Source organism: Hyaena hyaena, unplaced genomic scaffold (genome assembly GCF_003009895.1).
Source record: "Hyaena hyaena isolate Hyena2069 unplaced genomic scaffold, ASM300989v1 scaffold_1, whole genome shotgun sequence".
Taxonomy (NCBI): Eukaryota; Metazoa; Chordata; class Mammalia; order Carnivora; family Hyaenidae; genus Hyaena; species Hyaena hyaena.
This window is the reverse complement of record NW_024080633.1, coordinates 1,183,522-1,199,951: the sequence shown is the minus strand read 5'-3', so window position 1 is coordinate 1,199,951 and position 16,430 is coordinate 1,183,522. Positions and strand designations below refer to the sequence as shown.

The window sequence follows — 16,430 nt, the reverse complement described above, 5'->3', positions numbered from 1 at the left end:
GGAATATATTTTATTAACAGTGGTGTGAATTACATTCCTCAAAGTTGGGGTGCCTCTGTCAAACCCACCAAGCCAACTTATCCCTTTGTGAGGCTCTTTCGAAAGTCAGAAGGTGAGGTATCTCTTGATTTGAAATGAACCCCTGAGCCCCCCTTGCCTTCACCCTGCATGAAGAAAACACTAGCTTTTCCTTCTGTTCAATTTGAATTTAAGTTTATGTATTTATTTTGAGACAGAGACAGACAGCGCAAGTGGGGGAAGGGCGGGGGGGGGTTGCGGAGAGAATTCCAAGCAGGCTCCACACTGCCACTGTAGAGCCCATCGCGGAGCTCAGACTCAGGAAGCTGCGAGATCACGACCTGAGCTGAAACCAAGAGTTGGATGCTTAACCGACTGAGCCACCCAGGCGTCCTTTCCTTCTGTTCGATTTGAAACCAAATACAGTTGTAGTTTTTGTTATTGGTTTTGGGTATTATAGTTCCCCTTCTTTCTAATGATAGCAGATTATAGATTGTTCCTAAAGCCCTTTGCAGGTATTAAGAGGAAGATTGATAGATCCTTATTGTTGACACTTCCTCTCCCCGTGGCTGTTCATACTTTATCCGGAACACCCAAATAATCGTCGTTTGACACTGCCAGGTTCCCACGTGTTTGCAGCAAGCCTCTTTCACACTTACCTAAGACCGAGAAATTGTGTAAGGTTGGTTTCTAGTCTTAACACCTTTCTCTTCCAAATGCTTGTGTCCAGTGGCATTTCATGTATGCCTGTGGGTAGATGGAGGTTTCTGTGTGTGCAAGTAGCCTGCCGTCTTTTAGACTTAAAAGGAAAACAAAATATAAATATACAAGATCAGCGACAATTTATTAGATGAAGGTGATGGTAGGATGGTGGCATGGTGTGTCCAGCAGAACTTTCTACACTGTCCACTGCAGCAGCTGCTAGCCACATGTGGTTGGTGAGCACTTGAAATGTGGCTAGTGTGACTTGGGAGCTGGGCTTTTAGGTTTCTCTCATTGTAATGGATTAAATGTAAATATAAATAGCCACACAGGGCTAGTGGCTATTGGACAGTATACATTTGACGGGTCCCAAGGGGTGTCTATGGACGTCAGCAGGGTTGAGCAATTCTTCGCCTTTGGTCTACCCAGTTGCCTACAAAAGAGGTCTGAGTACCTTCCTTAACTACCCACGCTCAGTAACTAAACCCTTATAAGTATACAACCTTAATTTTTAAAAATGTGTTTACTCCCTCTTTGGCTTCCTTCCTTGGTTTCTGTTGCCATTTCCCTTACAGAAACCCAGCAAAGACTCAGATGGGTCCTTGCCTTCCTTTCCATCCATCTTACATATTTCGGCTCCACTAACTCTCCTCAGGATTAAGATCCCCAAATGACTCTCCAATTTTCTCAGGATAGAGTTCAAAGTCGCCCGCTTTAATGAACATAATGGCTTTTCTTGGTTTTCTTGGTTTTGTCTCGTGTTGTGAAATCCTGGCTGTTTCAGTGTCAGCTGATTGTTAAGTTTTTACTAATAAAGTTATTTTTATTCTCCATTGCATACGGGGCATACATTATCTTTTCTCTGTTTAGGGCTTTCAAAAAATCTGCCTCTTCCCACCCCCCACCCCCCAAAGCCTATACGTGCCAGTGCACACAGCCATTCTAGCCTTGACAAATCAAACAGCCGCAGGCAGCCGAGCCCTTCACCTTTGGTCTCTCACCTGGATATCCCTCCCCAGCCCACCCACCTTGCTGGCTCTCTCGGCTAGTTATTCGCCCTCCCCTGCCCTGTTCACTGAGCTGAAACTAGCCTCAGTAAAGACTGAGCTTCCATACCCCTTCTTTTAAGAAATCTTAGGTGCCCTTTCAGTGATCTCCCAGCTCCTGGGCGCATAGGCACACGGAGCAGGGCCAGAGGAGGCTGCCTTGTGATGTCTGTTGAGCCGCAGGTCTCCTTGTTTGGATCCCCAGCGCCCCGAGGCAGCGGCCAGAACGGTTTCATTCCTAGGTCTGGGTCTAACCCCTTATAAACGCTAAATACCTGTTGAATGAATGAACCTAACAGTCCTGTGCTGTGATGTGGGGAGTTCTCCGCGCCCATCCTCACCTCTCCCCCTCCCCCAAAAGAGAAACAACCAAAATAAAGCCAAACTCCTCACATAGAGTGTGATCTTCTATACATTTTGGGGAACTGGATAGTGCAAAGTTGGAGATACTCTTGCTTCTATTCATTGTTGAATGGCATTCCCGGTTCTCGACCGAATGACTTCTTCATTGACTGCTGCCAGCATCCGTAATGGCTGCTGTCTTGTCACAAAGGCATCGCTTGGACATCATTTGTTGCATCAACAAACACTTGGTCAGAACCTGCCATGCATCGGACACCACTCTCAGTGCCAGGGTGCTAGGGATGAAAAAATGGGACAAAAGCATGCAGGGTCCCTTCTCTTTACTACCCCACATACTAGTGGAAAACGATAAACAGCCAGTCGGTTGAGACATCTGATTCTTTGAGGCAGTGAAGCAGCAAATGAAATAGGCCAGCCAGGCACTCAGTACGTGTCAGACGCTCCTATTAATGTCTTTAGTGCTCAGAGCAAGCCTATACCTTCATTTATTCTCGAGAAACTGAGGCCCAAAGGGTCAAATAAATCAGCTAAGGTCACAGGCCTTACAAGTAGCAGAGCCAGAATTTGAATGCAAACATCTGATTCCAGTCGATGGCTTGACCATGGTGTCGCCCACACTCAGGACCTTAAGGAGAGGTGTTTGGAATTATATGGTCAGGAAAGAGTTTTCTGAGAAGGTAAGTCTAGCCTTACAGAGAACTCAGGGTTTACAGTATTCCTCCTGGAGAGAAAGTCAGAAACAGGTTTGACAAGTTTAAATAACAACAGGAAGGCCAGCCTGCTTATGAAGCATTAAAGAGTGGGGGTAGGGTAGAGGTAATGGTGAGAGAGAAAGGCAGAGAGCCTACAAGAGCGGGGACTATCTTTTTCACTCAAGCTGGGTAGATGAATCCACAGCACCCAGATGAGGGTCGAAGTCATCAAATACATCAGCTACTAGATAGAGAAGACGTACCGTTTTACTCATAGTTTTGGTCATTGCTAGATAAAAGTAAGATAGTGGCTGTCATCTCAGTTCATGTGTCATCTTAGCTGTGGTTGGAGCTATGGTAATGAAATGCCTTTTTGGGCACAAGTTAAAGAACTCAACATCTTGCTGCTGATTTTCTCAATATGATCATGATAAACCAGATATGTGGTCTGTAGTCTCTGATCAAAAGAGAGACATGATAGCAGAAACAGTTCACTTTATAATGCTTACATTACAACAACGAAAGAATGGGTGTGTGACACGGGTAGCTGGGTTGTGTCAGAGCTACCTTTCTGTGCATGCTCTTGAGCAGCGCACTTTGAGATTGCTTCTAAGAGCTACCCGTCCATTTTTATCAGTAGTCTGGAAGCCTACATGTATTTGGTTTATTGAAATGCAACTTATCCTCAGGGTGGCCCGAGCCATCTGACATTAGAACAACTTTGTAAACTGATCCATGACCCGTGACGGACTAATATGTAACTGTTGATATCAGATGGAAGTGACCCAACATTTGGCAGGAAAGCTACTTCTCATCTTCCTGCCATGCTCCCTTGTAGCAGGAAGAGAATTTGCATGACTGTTGGATGAGCCAAGTAAATCTATGAGATATAAAGCAAAACTTGGAAATCGCTGCACACATTCAATTAATCCCTCAGTTATATGTTAACGAGTTAACAGCATGTGTGTTTGTCTAACATCCTGTCTTGTTTATGTCTTTCTGAAGCCAAATCTGGATGGAGGGTCTTCATTTAATTTAATAATTTAATAATTTTTAATTAAATTTTAATTAAATAATTTAATAAGCACTTAATAATGCAAAAGGTCATTTGCTATTTTTGCATCCCCTCCTCCATTCCTAACACCTGTTTGGAGTAGTACTCTGGATTCTACAGAAGGCAAGTTTGGTTCACAGAACAGAACTGTTTACCCATGGCAAGCTTCTGTAGCTTGTTTCTGCGTGAAGGCGCCAAGTATTTGCAAACTCATAGACTTCCCAAGGTAAATAAACTAGTCTTCTTTTCCAACCTTCCAAGAAAGCCGTGTTTATCTACCCACCTCATGCAAACAGTGGCCACTCATTGATCTCTTGGTGAAGGTCTCTCACCAAACAGAGTGCTTTTCAGACATTTCCTGATAAATCCCAAGTGATGCTATAAAAAAAAATAGAATTCTGTTATTCTCGTTTTACAGTTCAGGAAATTGAGGCTAAGGGAGGGAATGGAAGTAAATGAAAGTTGCGGAGATTGTAAGGCGTGGACTCAGAACTTGAATCTAAGTCCAGACTCAAAATCCCAGTTCTTTTTCCCTTTGCTCACTACAGTGTCTCCATTCATAACCAGATTCCCTTTCCTTAATAACTACATTTGTGTGTGGCACATATGTGGAGTTGGCACTGTGCTGGGTACGCTGGCAGATAGAAAAAAAGGAAAAATAATGCCTTGGATAATGAGACATGAGTCTTACATAAGTAGTGCATCAAATATAGGGCTGAACTAAGGCAGAGGTCTCAAAGCCAAATGTCCACAGCACCAGACTAGCTATGGAATGAGTGACATGGGACAATGGGGAAGGTTGGGTGCAGCCACTTCTTAGCTGCTGTCCAAAAGCTATCTATACAAAATAGAATTTCTGACTTCTCTTGAAAAATTGGACGATACGAAATTAACACAGAGTTGAAAAACAAGCCTACTGAGTGGAGAATTATGTCCGCAAGAAAGTGGAGAAGTTTCCAGTGCCTGACCCCTCGTCGAAACATCAGTTTGAACGACTATCCGTGCGTGAAAATAGCTTTACAAGAGTGCAGCTAAATGAATTAAAGGCTTAAGCCGAAGACTGGAAAATATAAAACTATGTCAGAAAACAAAAATTCAACTGAGTAAATTTTAAAGAGCTGGCTGGCTTTGTCCCACAATTCGTGGAGTCGGCGGCAACCCGTCTAATATATAGAAAGGAATCCAGGAAGCTGTACAACACGGAAGACTTTTATAGGCAGAAGGGGGCGGGATAAAACAATTATATTGGCAAAAAGTAGATTGGTTGTGGTGAGGCCATCATCCTTTAGGGGAAAAAGCAGGAGTCTTTCAGGCAGATTACATCCTAGTCCTGACCGGGTAATTTCTGATTGACTGGTTTCAGATTCCATTCCTGAAAGAGGCCCAAACCGTAATTAAGTATGGTGACAGGGGCACGTAGCATAAGTGACTCTATTTGGGGACTATTGTCGCTTTTTTAACAGCCACTAGAAGAGAATGTAGGGAACAGGCTTTTGACATTGGTCTGGGCAATGAATCTTTGGGTGTGACCCCAAAAGTGCACACAACAAAAGCAAAAATAGACCAATAGGATTGTGTTAAACTGAAAAGCTTCTGCACAACAAAGAAAACGATAAACAAAGTGAAGAGACTGCTTATAGACTGGAGAACAATTTGCAGACTGTATTAGCTGATAAGTGGTTAGTATCCAAAATACATAAGGAATTAGGTAACTCAGAAAGAAAATAGATATCCTGATCTTAAAAACGGGCAAAGAACTTGAGTAGGTATGCACATGGCCAACAGGCATATGAAAACATATTAAACATCCTTAATTATCAGAAAATACAAATCAAAACGATAATGAGATATTACCTCACACCTGTTTGAATGAACATTATCCAAAACGACAAGATAACAGGTGCCGGAAAAGACATGGAGGAAAGGGCACCCTCGTACACTGTTGGTGGGAATGTAGAGTCATTATGGAAAAGAGCACGGAGGTTTCTCAAACAAACAAAAATTGAACTATCATATGATCCAGCAATTCCAGTTCTGGATATATATCTGAAGGAAATAAAATTAGGATCTCCATGAGCTGTCTGCATTCTCATGTTCGCTGCAGTGTTATTCACCATAGCCAAGGTAGGAGACCAACCTAAGTGCCTAATAGCAGAGGAGCAGGTAAATAAAATGTGGTATACATGCACAGTGGAATATTATTCAGCCATAAAGAAGGAAGGAATTCTGTCATTTGTAACGACATGGATGGACTGGGTGGACATTGTGCTAAGTGAAATAAGCCAAGCAGAGAAAGACAAATACTGTGTATATGTGGAATCTAAAAAAGTTGACCCATAGAATCAGAGAGTAGAATGGGGATTGCCACGGACCTAGGGTGGGGGCAATGGAGACGTGTTGGTCAAAGCGTTAAAAATTTTAGTTATACAAGATGAATAAATTCTGAAGATCTAATTATAGCATGGTGACTATAATACTGTATTATATACTTGAAATTTGCTAAGAGAGAAGATCTTACAGTTTTCAACACATACAAAATATATGGTAACTTTGTGAAGTGATGGATTTGTTAATTAGCTTGATTCTGGTAACTATTTCACAATGTATATGTCTATCAAAACATCACATTGTACAGTTTAAATATATATAATTTTAATTTGTCAATTATATCTCAGTAAAGCTGGGGAAAAAAGCTACTGAGGGCCAGGCTGGGTCTGTGGACACCAGTTTGTAGCCTCTGTTCTAGAAGGCTGGTTTTCCAAACCCTAGAAATCCAGACTCTGAGCATCCGAGTTGGGAGGTCCATCCTTAAGCCTGATATTCAGCCAAGGTTGAAGATGGGCTCTGATGCCCATAACTGGGCTCTGATGTTACGCAGCACCCAACAAACCTATCTGTTGCTACGTGTGTACCAGGTTCTCAAGTGGGTTTGCTGCCTGTACAGAGATTTTACTTTGCATCACAGTAAGTTACCTGCGTGTCATCCCAACTGATAAAAAGAGTAGACTTTCAAATATGGAAAGGCCCTTAAATGACCACGTCTCTTTGTTGAGCAGATGAGAAAATTGAATACCAGGCACAAATGATCAGCTGCTAATCACTTGTGAGGCTTTGGGCAATCTCTTTGTTCTCCCTGGATCCCATTTCCTTCCTCTGTAAAGTCAGAGGGGATGAAATACACAATTGCTAACATCCCATAATCCTATGATTATTTTCCTTGGTTTTACCTTAAGGCAGGGGGTGAGGAGGGGCAGGAGAAGATAAATAACTGTCGAAAATTGGGACCAGCCGTTTCCAACACGGTGTTCCTCTCTGGCTCTTCCACACCAGCCCTGGGAGGGCTTGGGAAGCCCAGTCAGCCACCCACGCCCTGTGTGCAGCTACCCAATGAGCAGACGCCACGTGGCGTACTTCATCACATCTCTGGCTTGGCCTCCAGCTTGGGGCGCTCTTTGAAACAAATGAGTGCTGTCAGTTCCACAGAAGGCGGGGCAAGGTGGGGTGGAGAGCTTGACATAAGCCATCACCACTACAGAAACAAGGAAGAACATATGTCTTCCCGATGCTGTGCAACCGTGGGCAGCAGCCTTGGGAATGGAAGAGCATCATTTATCCCCCCAAAACTGAGTTGCACTATCTTGCAAATAACAGCAGGCGCTATTTGTGCCGCTCCAGCGGAGTCACCGGACACGTGTCGATTGTTTCTTCTAGGAAAATCACTACTTTTGGCAAACGTGTTTTAGACATCAGCTACCTCAATTCCCTACTCTCCAAACTCAGAAGCCAAATAAATGTACGTAGTGAGAATTTAAATAGCGGGAGGTGCCACTAATCTACTGATTATTGCTTTTCAGCTAGCAAGGATTTAGGGTTTTAACAGCAATACTCCTGTGAAAATATTGATCTGAACTGCTTTGGTATTGAGAATTTAGATTTCAGTACTTGAATACGTGTATCTGGAATGCTTAGGCTCTTTGAGAAACCAGTCTGAAGCAGTGATGGTATAATGAGTTGATAAACCGGATGTTACCTAATGTGTAATTTTATAGTTTTCTATTGTCTATGTTTTTGGCATATTTCACAAAAATGTGGCAAAATATGGCAGGCAGACTATAAAGTGTGAAAGGAGCATATCCTTCACTGTTATGGAAGGCAGAGTCTCTACAACTTGGGTCTAGCTAGTTTTCTTTCTTTTTTTTAATGTTTGTTTTTGAGAGACAGACAGACAGACAGAGCATGAGCAGGGGAGGGGCTGTCAGCACAGAGCCCAACCTGCCGCTTGACCTCCCAGGCTGTGAGATCATGACCTGAGCCGAAGTCGGAAACTTACTGACTGAGCGACCCAGGTGCCCCTAGCCAGGTTTCTAGAACATAGATGAGCTCTTCTTCCTTCCCCTCAAAATCTTCGGCCATTTCTCAATGTACAGGAATTTGATATTGTTCTCAGAGGTGGTCTGAGTTTGCACTCCCATGGAATTTTGTGTATTCCCTCATTCCTTCAGCATGATTTGAGTGTCATGCCAATGCCAGCTGAGTTCCAAGAGCGCAGTCAAATACATGATCTGTCCTTGCAGGGACAAATTTTACATTGCAAATTTGAGCCGTATAGCTCCCTTTGGTAAGTGCTGTAGTAACACGCAAGATGGTAATGAAGCCTATGAGAGAAGCGTGTGAGTAAATCGTAATGATGAACCAGGAGAGGGACGTAATCTATCTGATTAATTGGCTATTATGTTTGTCTCCCAAAGGAGAAGCATCCTTAAATGTAAGCATCAATATCTTGCCCATTTTTATGTCTCTCTTAGTACTAAGCATGTTGCCTTATTTCTTTTTTTTTAATTTAAATTTTTTTAAATGTTTGTTTATTTTTGAGAGAAAGAGACAGAGCATGAGCAGAAGAGGTGCAGAGGGGCGGGGGGGGGGGGGGGGACACAGAATCCGAAGCAGGCTCCAGGCTCTGAGCTGTCCGCACAGAGCCCAACGCAGGGCTTGAACTTACGAAGTGTGAGATCATGACCTGAGCTGAAGTCAGATACTGAACCGACTGAGTCACCCAGGTGCCTCATGTTGCCTTATTTCTAGTTATTTCATTAATTCTGCGAATGTTTACAGAGCACCTACCATGTGCCAGAGATGAGCAAGAAAAACATAAGCTCTCGGTTTTATGGAACTAATAGAAGCAACAACCAGTAAACACAAAAGGAGCTATGAGATAGATCATCAAGTAAGGCTAAGGGCTATATGGAAAAATAAAGCCGACTGAGATGGAGAATGACAATATTTGCTTTGTTTTATAGGGTGGTTTGAAGAGGTGGCCTTTGAGCAAAACTAAGGGAGGTATCTGGGGATAGATGCCCAAAACCACAATCACAGTGGTCTGGGTGGGAGCTGGGCTATCCTGTTGACGGAATAGCAATGGAGCCAGTGTACCTAGAATTTGATAACAAAGGATTGGAGATGGTTTGAGAGGCTACTGGGGGCTGGATTTGGGTTGGACTGGACTGCAAAGTGGTTTGAAATCCATATTTCTTTGTTCAGCTCTCATCTCATAATGATAGAGCAGAAATGTGACCTGTTTTAAGTGATACTTTAGAAAAATAACTTTGGAGCAAGAGAGGGTAGGGCTTGCTGACAGAGAAACAAGTTAGGAGGCCCCTACTTTATTCTGGGCCTGTGGCAATACATGACCAAACTGGAATGAGAACACAGGGCAGGACAGCGTTAGGGGCTCAAGAGATCAACCGTGCGTTGAAATTTGTCAACGTTGTTAACCACATGATGCCTCATTTGGTAGGACGGTGTTGGAGACAGTGAGGATTGGAGGTTGGAAGCACAAGTTTGAACTCTGAAATTGACACTAAAAAACACGACTTTGATGGATATGAGTTACGACCATTTCTTCTCAGACATGTAGCATGCCCCTCCCTCCACAGGATGCTGACATGACATGTGAAGAAGGAAGACTGTTTATTAGCAGACACCGCACCAAAGCCTGGAATGATCTAGAGGGAGAGGCTGGCTGCATGGTCCCATGTGAAGTGGGTGGAGAGTCTGGTTTCTATTAAATCCAGACCTGCTAGCTATCTCCGCTTGGTCCCTCACAATTAACCAACAGCCATTATGGTAGTCATGTGTTTCCCAAATGACATCCTTTCTTAAGCTTCCTTTGAAATGGTCTGATTCTCAAGAAAAGGCTGGAGCAAAGGGCATTATGCGACGCGAGACTGTCAAGTGGCTCCCTCCTTAGTCTTCCCTAGATGAGAAAGTCTTCATGACCAAACTGCTTGTAAGGGTCATGTAGCTTTGATATCTGTTCTTGTTGGTTGTCAAGGCATATTTAGCTTTCCGAGGAGCCGAGAAGATGTGGTTTCCCTCTCTTATTATTCTGTGTATGTCCCTCCCAAAGATGACATGCAGGGCATGCTGTGGTTGTTGCAAAGCAGAGTGTCCCAGCCCTGCCCTGAAAGGACTTGCAGTAAACTAGCAGGGAAGAAACCAGAGTGTTGCAGAATGAAATCTTGAACCGGATCAGCAATGTCCAGTAAGGCTACATTCCAGAGAGCTATCCAGTTACCTCCAGATCCCCAGAGAAGCTTTCCCAGTGACGCTGTTGAACACCCCCACTTTGGTGTGAAAATTGGGAAGGGAAGGCAAAAGGAGGACTCTGATTTTAGTGCCATTTGAGCCCCAGCCTTCATTTCTGGAGATCTAAACTTATGGCTATTTCTCCATGTCCTTTGGATCCATCTAAATGTTAGTAACAGGTAGTTGACGGGAGGTTAGGACCTACCTTAAGCCAGCTCAGAAGTATTTAGTTGTTAAGAGTCCCACCTTAAGAGATAGCTTGGGCTATTATCCTGCTCCCCACAAAAGTCATAACCTCTCTGGAACCCTTGTTTTTCAGCTTTATTCAGATATAATAGACAAATTCAGTTGTAAGAGATTTAAAGTACATAATGTGATGATTTGATACACATACACAATCCCCATCCCCCCCACCCCCCGTGAGTGAGTTAACATATCAGTCGTCTCACATATATATTCATTCATTTATTTTTGTGAAAACATTTGGGTTCCACTCTTGGTAAATTTCAATTGAACAATACAATGTTTCTGGAACTTCTGTTGAATCCTACTTGGATGTGTGGTAAGAGCGAAGTAGAAGCTGTGTGGTCAGACAGCCCTGAGATGACAAAGAAGTTCATGGAAGTACCCATCCAATTGATCTGTGTGACAGGTGGGATCTTGCAGACAGAATGCCCCGTAGAGTGTCTGGTACATAGGAAACAGTGAACTATTCGTCTAGGTGGAACAATAAAGGAAAGGGGAGAGGAGAAAAAGGAGACAAATTCCCCAAACTCTTCTGATCATCATTAGCCACTTGGATTAATTTATAAGTGTTGAAACATAGATTCTTTCTAAGACTGTTATAAAAGTTGTGTGCGTTTGTGTATTTTTTTTTAAATTAATACTAAAATACATACAATAGGCTATGGTAAACATGTCAATTAATGGTATTAATACATTTAAAAAAAGCAAAAAAGCTTTTTAGAGGTCTGTACCCTAATAGGAATAGGTACAGGCATGAATGGGAACAGAATGAGCTTATTAAACATCCCAACCCAGTGCTACACTGTGAATCACTGTATTCTGGTCTCATGAGATTTGGGCTGTTGAAGTCATTAAGTGTTTATTTCAACAGACATATTTTTAATTAGCCAAATAAATACATTTCATCAATATGTTATTAACATCTCTGAAGAGCCGCTAGAATGGCATTCTCTACACCAGTACAGACGGTTATAGTTTAAGTACTCTGAGGAAAGAGTCGATTCATCGTTATGTCGTCAGTAGCTTAAATCACAGCACATGGTCAAAGCCATGTTAGTTAATATTGCTTTGGAGCCAGATTTGTTTAGTGTAAGTGAAAGCAAAGGATAATTCTTTTTTTTCTTTTTTTTTTTTTTGCTATGATTTTAGTTTTGGGAGTGTGGATGCTGGTGGGGTAAGGAGGGAGAAATTTCAGAGGAGGAAAAGGGAGTTCAGAAAGATCTACAGATAGTGGAGGAAGCAGAAGGCATGCAGTGGGAGACAGGGAATTGGAAATGGAAGATGTGGACTGGGTATGTTTTGATTTGATGTTGAGCACTTCTCATTGTTTTCATTGATTTTTGAGGCTCCCCCCACCCATGGCTGTGACTGAGTCCATTGTCTTGGAGGCTACTTCCAAAAGTACTAATTGAAATAGGCTTCCATTGATTTTGTGACGTACGATAGCTTCACCATTCCAGATATGCTCTTAAATACGTCAATTTATGGATATCAAAGGTGCCCCTATGGGGTCAATGAAATTTTAAATCATATTTAGTGACCTGAACTCAGGTTGAGGAAGCTCATACCTCGCCGAAACACAGTTTTTATATGTACAGCCAGCTGGCTAATCGGCAAGGGCTCTTTCTGAAAGACTGGTGCCCATTCTGTATTCGAGGAATCCTTCCCTGAACTGCTAGCCAGGGTGGAGGTCTCCTCCCAAAAGAAAAGTCTCTTGAGCTCTACCTACTAGAGTATTTGAAGAAGTAGCCCAACATCCCAAGCCAGGAAAGAGGAAAAAGCCAGGCAATCGTAAGAACTTCTGCAGAAATATTTTCTTTAGCTCTTTTTCCTAATCCGTCCTTATCATTATGTCTCAGAAAGCCATAGAGACTGACAGGACATGGAGATTCCAACTGCCTAGTGGAGGTCAGGGGTCACTGGGAGAACTGGTCTTTGCCCAGCAGTGTACCTGTGTGTACCCCAGGCAGGGTGCTCAGTGGGCATCTGGAGCGATCTGCTCATGTGTTCGCTGGATGTGGCCAGCACATAACTTGAAAGCAATAGTCTGTGGTCATGGCGCATTCTGCCATGTTCTCCAGAAAGGCAACTTCACCTTTTCTTCCCTGGTAGGAACATTCCATTTATTCTTGCGGCTAATCAAAGCATCCTTTCTCCACGATGCTGCCTTTTCTCAGTGGAGGGCAACTGCGTAAGAGATTGGGTGTTCAGAATGGACCAATGCTGGGCTCCAATATTTTAACGTGTAAACATGTAGATGAGACATTAATGGGTCCAAAGGCGTCATTGAAGAGGAGCAGTGCGGTGATTTCCTCTCCACCCGCCATCTGTCTTTCCCATCCCCAGCAAACGAAACCAGCAAACAAGTCAAAACTAAAACCTAGAACCTTTGCATTCAGCAACTCTCCAAGGTGAAAACATCCATGATTTCTCCCCTGCCTTTAAATATCTTCAGTTACATGTGCAAGAATGTCATTAATATGTCTCTTGGCTAGTCTCTCTCCTTAGCAGTTCTCTCGTTATTTGTCTCAATAAACAACACTTCTGCCACCTCTCAGAATTTCAGGTCTAGTTGAAGCGGAAAATTAGAATATCAACACACTGCTCAAAAACGACATGACTTCTCTGCTTTGTTCCCTCAGATAACCAAATGGAATAATGACAATAAACATGTTCTAGATGTTTCTCTGTGCCAAACGCCTTCAGAAGTATTCACTCTTCTAATCCTCTAAAAATCCTCTAAGGGAAGTGATATTATTATTCCCGTTTTACAAATCAGGGATTAGATCTGATTGGTCTCAGTATCCGAGAGGTTTGCAAACTTCTTCAGGAGTAAGGGAAAGGACGAACAATTGAAAGCCCTTTGTTTTCAAAGGAGGAGAGAAGACCCAGCCTCATGATCTCCTCGCTCACCAGGCTGTGAGCAATTTGGGGATATGGATAGTATCTGATTACATCTGCATTGTGAGCCAGCTTTACAGTTTTTTGAAGGGATTATAGTGTACATGAATCTGGAAAACCTAAATCCCCTTCTAAATCATATTTGTATTGTGAGTCTACTTGATGGTAATATTGCTATCAGACAAAAAAAAAAAAAAAAAAAAAAAGACGGGAAAGGCCAGATTTTTGTTGACACATATATTTTTGGCTTTTTTATCCCAAAGTGTAAGAGATTTTCCCCCCTGACAGTAATAGGGAATCCTGAATATACGTTCTTTTTTTCCAAAGGCACGTTCACGTGTGAGGGCCTGTCCAAGTTGCCTCTTAAACCATTTCTGCCTGTGTAGATGCAGAGAAAAAAGTTCTGGTTCGTTTTCTTGGAACTGTGTGCTTTGTAGGGCACAGAGGATGTTAGTAGTGTCCATGTTCTTTTGACATAAGGTCAGATTTTGTCTCCTCAGCCCTATCATTGGTCTGGAGAGTTCCACTTACTTTTGTCTGGAACCTGGGTAAACAATTTCTCTGTAATCCCAAGCCTCTGATTTCTTTTTTGAAAGTCAGTGTGGCTCTATATTTCATGTCCCTATTTATGGAGCAGTTGACAACCTAGCACAGAGCCTGATAAATATTCATTTATTTGATCACTGAGAAAACCCCAAGTTAGGGATATTTTTATTCCTATTTCACAGATGGGGAGGGGAGGGAAGCAACCAGAAGGTCAGAGTGCTCAAGCCCACCTAGCAAGCAACAGAGCCTCAAGTTTACCTCTAAACTATTTCATTTTTATGTTGAGCGTTTTCCTTACTGGATGGTCTTTGTACCCTTCCATTGTATCTTAATTCCTGTCCCTTCTTCACAGAATTCTAAGGCATTCTCATGCCAATGGATTCCCCCCCATTAAAGACCTCAGCCTTTCCTTATTTCCTCTCGCTTCTCTGATACTTCCTCTCTCTCTTCCTCCAATCCCGGGACAGTGGACTCTTGTTTTATATTCACTACACTTCCTTTAGCTTTTCGCTTACTCTGAACCGAGATTTCTTCTTATCCATGTCGGGCCACAAATCAGTTATTTATTCCCTAGTGCTATTATTTGGACCAAATAATATATTTTTTAAAAAATAATGTGATATCGTGACTGAGGTTACAATTTTTTGTTGTTGTTGCTAATGTTAGCAATGGGTTAACAATTTAGAAATGAAAATTAAATTGATTTTTGACAACCACAAATATATTTATCTTTGCCAGTAGTTTCTCCAGCCAGCCTCGTGGGGGCTACTTTGTTGTTCTATCAGTCTTTCCTAAAAAGAGAAAGAGAATTTGGATACTACCTGTGAGGGTTCTATTTTTATTGTTACTTCAGGACCTTTCTTTAAGATTATCTCACTTGTAGCAAACATCATTAATCCATTGAATCAGTTTTTGATTTTTAGGTATAAGTGCTGAGGTACAAGTCAGTTAGGACAAAGACCTTGTCCTTTCTGGAATCTGCAGACTCCCTTTTTCTGTTAAGTTCAAAGCCTTTGATAAAATTTAAAAATATGACCTAGAAGGGAGGGTGTTGTAAAGGGCGATTTCTTGAAGAATAATTTATACCCTACGTGAGTCCTTTGTGTATTATTTGGCCGTTGAAATCCAAAATAGGAAATAGAGGCTCCTGGGTGGCTCAGTCGGTTAAGTAGTCAAGCATCTGACTCTTGATCTCTGCTCTGGTCACGATCTCACGGCTAGTGAGTTCAAGTCTTGCTTGGGAGAGTCTGTCTGTCTGTCTGTCTGTCTCTCACTCTCGCTCTCTCTCCACCCCCCCACCCTCTCTCCCTCCCTCTCTCCCTTTCTTTCTCCTCAAAAATAAAAATAAAAAAAAACTTAAAATAGGAAATAGGAAACAGTTGCTAACAAAGTATATTATCTTATTCTAGTATCTCCTTTTTAAAAGTATAAAGTGGTAACCTATGATCTGCACAGGATATTGGCTCTTGGTCTCTATCCATTGAATTTTAAAATTTAGCAGCTAAGTTATGTGGCAGGTTTCTAGGTCTTTGAAACTGGAAATGATCGATGCTTAATATGGGAACAGTATTCAGTCCAGAAGGGGGCGCAGCCGCTGCTTTATCTCTGGCTTCCTCTGACTTCTGGAGGAAAGGAGCCCCCTTGGGTGGGGAGCTGGGGGAGCTCTCAGTGTTAGCACACCCACCTCCCCTTGCACTTGAGAGTTTTCCTGTCCTTCCCCAGCCTAAGGGAAGCCTACGCGTGTCTTTAGGCCCCACCCTTGTGGCAGCTCACTGGGTCTCTACTCCCTCCTGTCCCCTTCATGGGCTTCATCTAGGCTTCCCTGCATGAGCTGGGAAAGGGCTCTGGACTGATGAGAATGCCTGTCCTCGGGAAAGCCTCCTGTGACCTTCCCCCTAGACTCACCCCTTCCCCTTGTCCTTATTATCTCTCATAGAACCGCCCCCCCCCCTTTTTTTCCTTCACGCTTGGCACAAAGGAATATTTCATACCTACTTGTGATCTTGTTTAATCCCTGCCTCCTCCATTAACGGGCAGCCACATGAGTCCATCTCGCTCGTCACTGTTGGAACCAGAACGTTGCATACGCTCGGTAAGTCAAGATGGCTTCCCACATTCCACACATCAACAGATGGCCCCTTTTGGTGGTGCTGGGTTTGTATTTTAAACTCGAAAATGTTCTTCTTTGGTCAGACTCCAATGGTTTCCATCAGGCCAAACCCCAGAAAGAATAGGTTTCTTTCTTTCTTTCTTTTTTTTTTTTTTTTTTTTTTTTTT

At 42.7% G+C, this 16,430-nt stretch overlaps 1 protein-coding gene and 1 long non-coding RNA gene across 3 annotated transcripts in view; one reads left to right on the top strand and one right to left on the bottom strand.

The window, feature by feature from the left end:
• The window catches only part of ADAMTS18 (ADAM metallopeptidase with thrombospondin type 1 motif 18), a 143,640-nt gene that overhangs the window by 42,072 nt on the left and 85,138 nt on the right, over positions 1-16,430 (top strand). The gene's annotated exons all lie outside the window — the stretch shown is intronic.
• On the bottom strand, positions 2,619-16,209 carry LOC120227962. The gene is made up of 3 exons (XR_005527380.1): positions 16,145-16,209; positions 4,159-4,253; positions 2,619-2,754 (listed from the first exon to the last, which is right to left on the bottom strand). It is a non-coding gene; the product is annotated as an uncharacterized LOC120227962 (long non-coding RNA).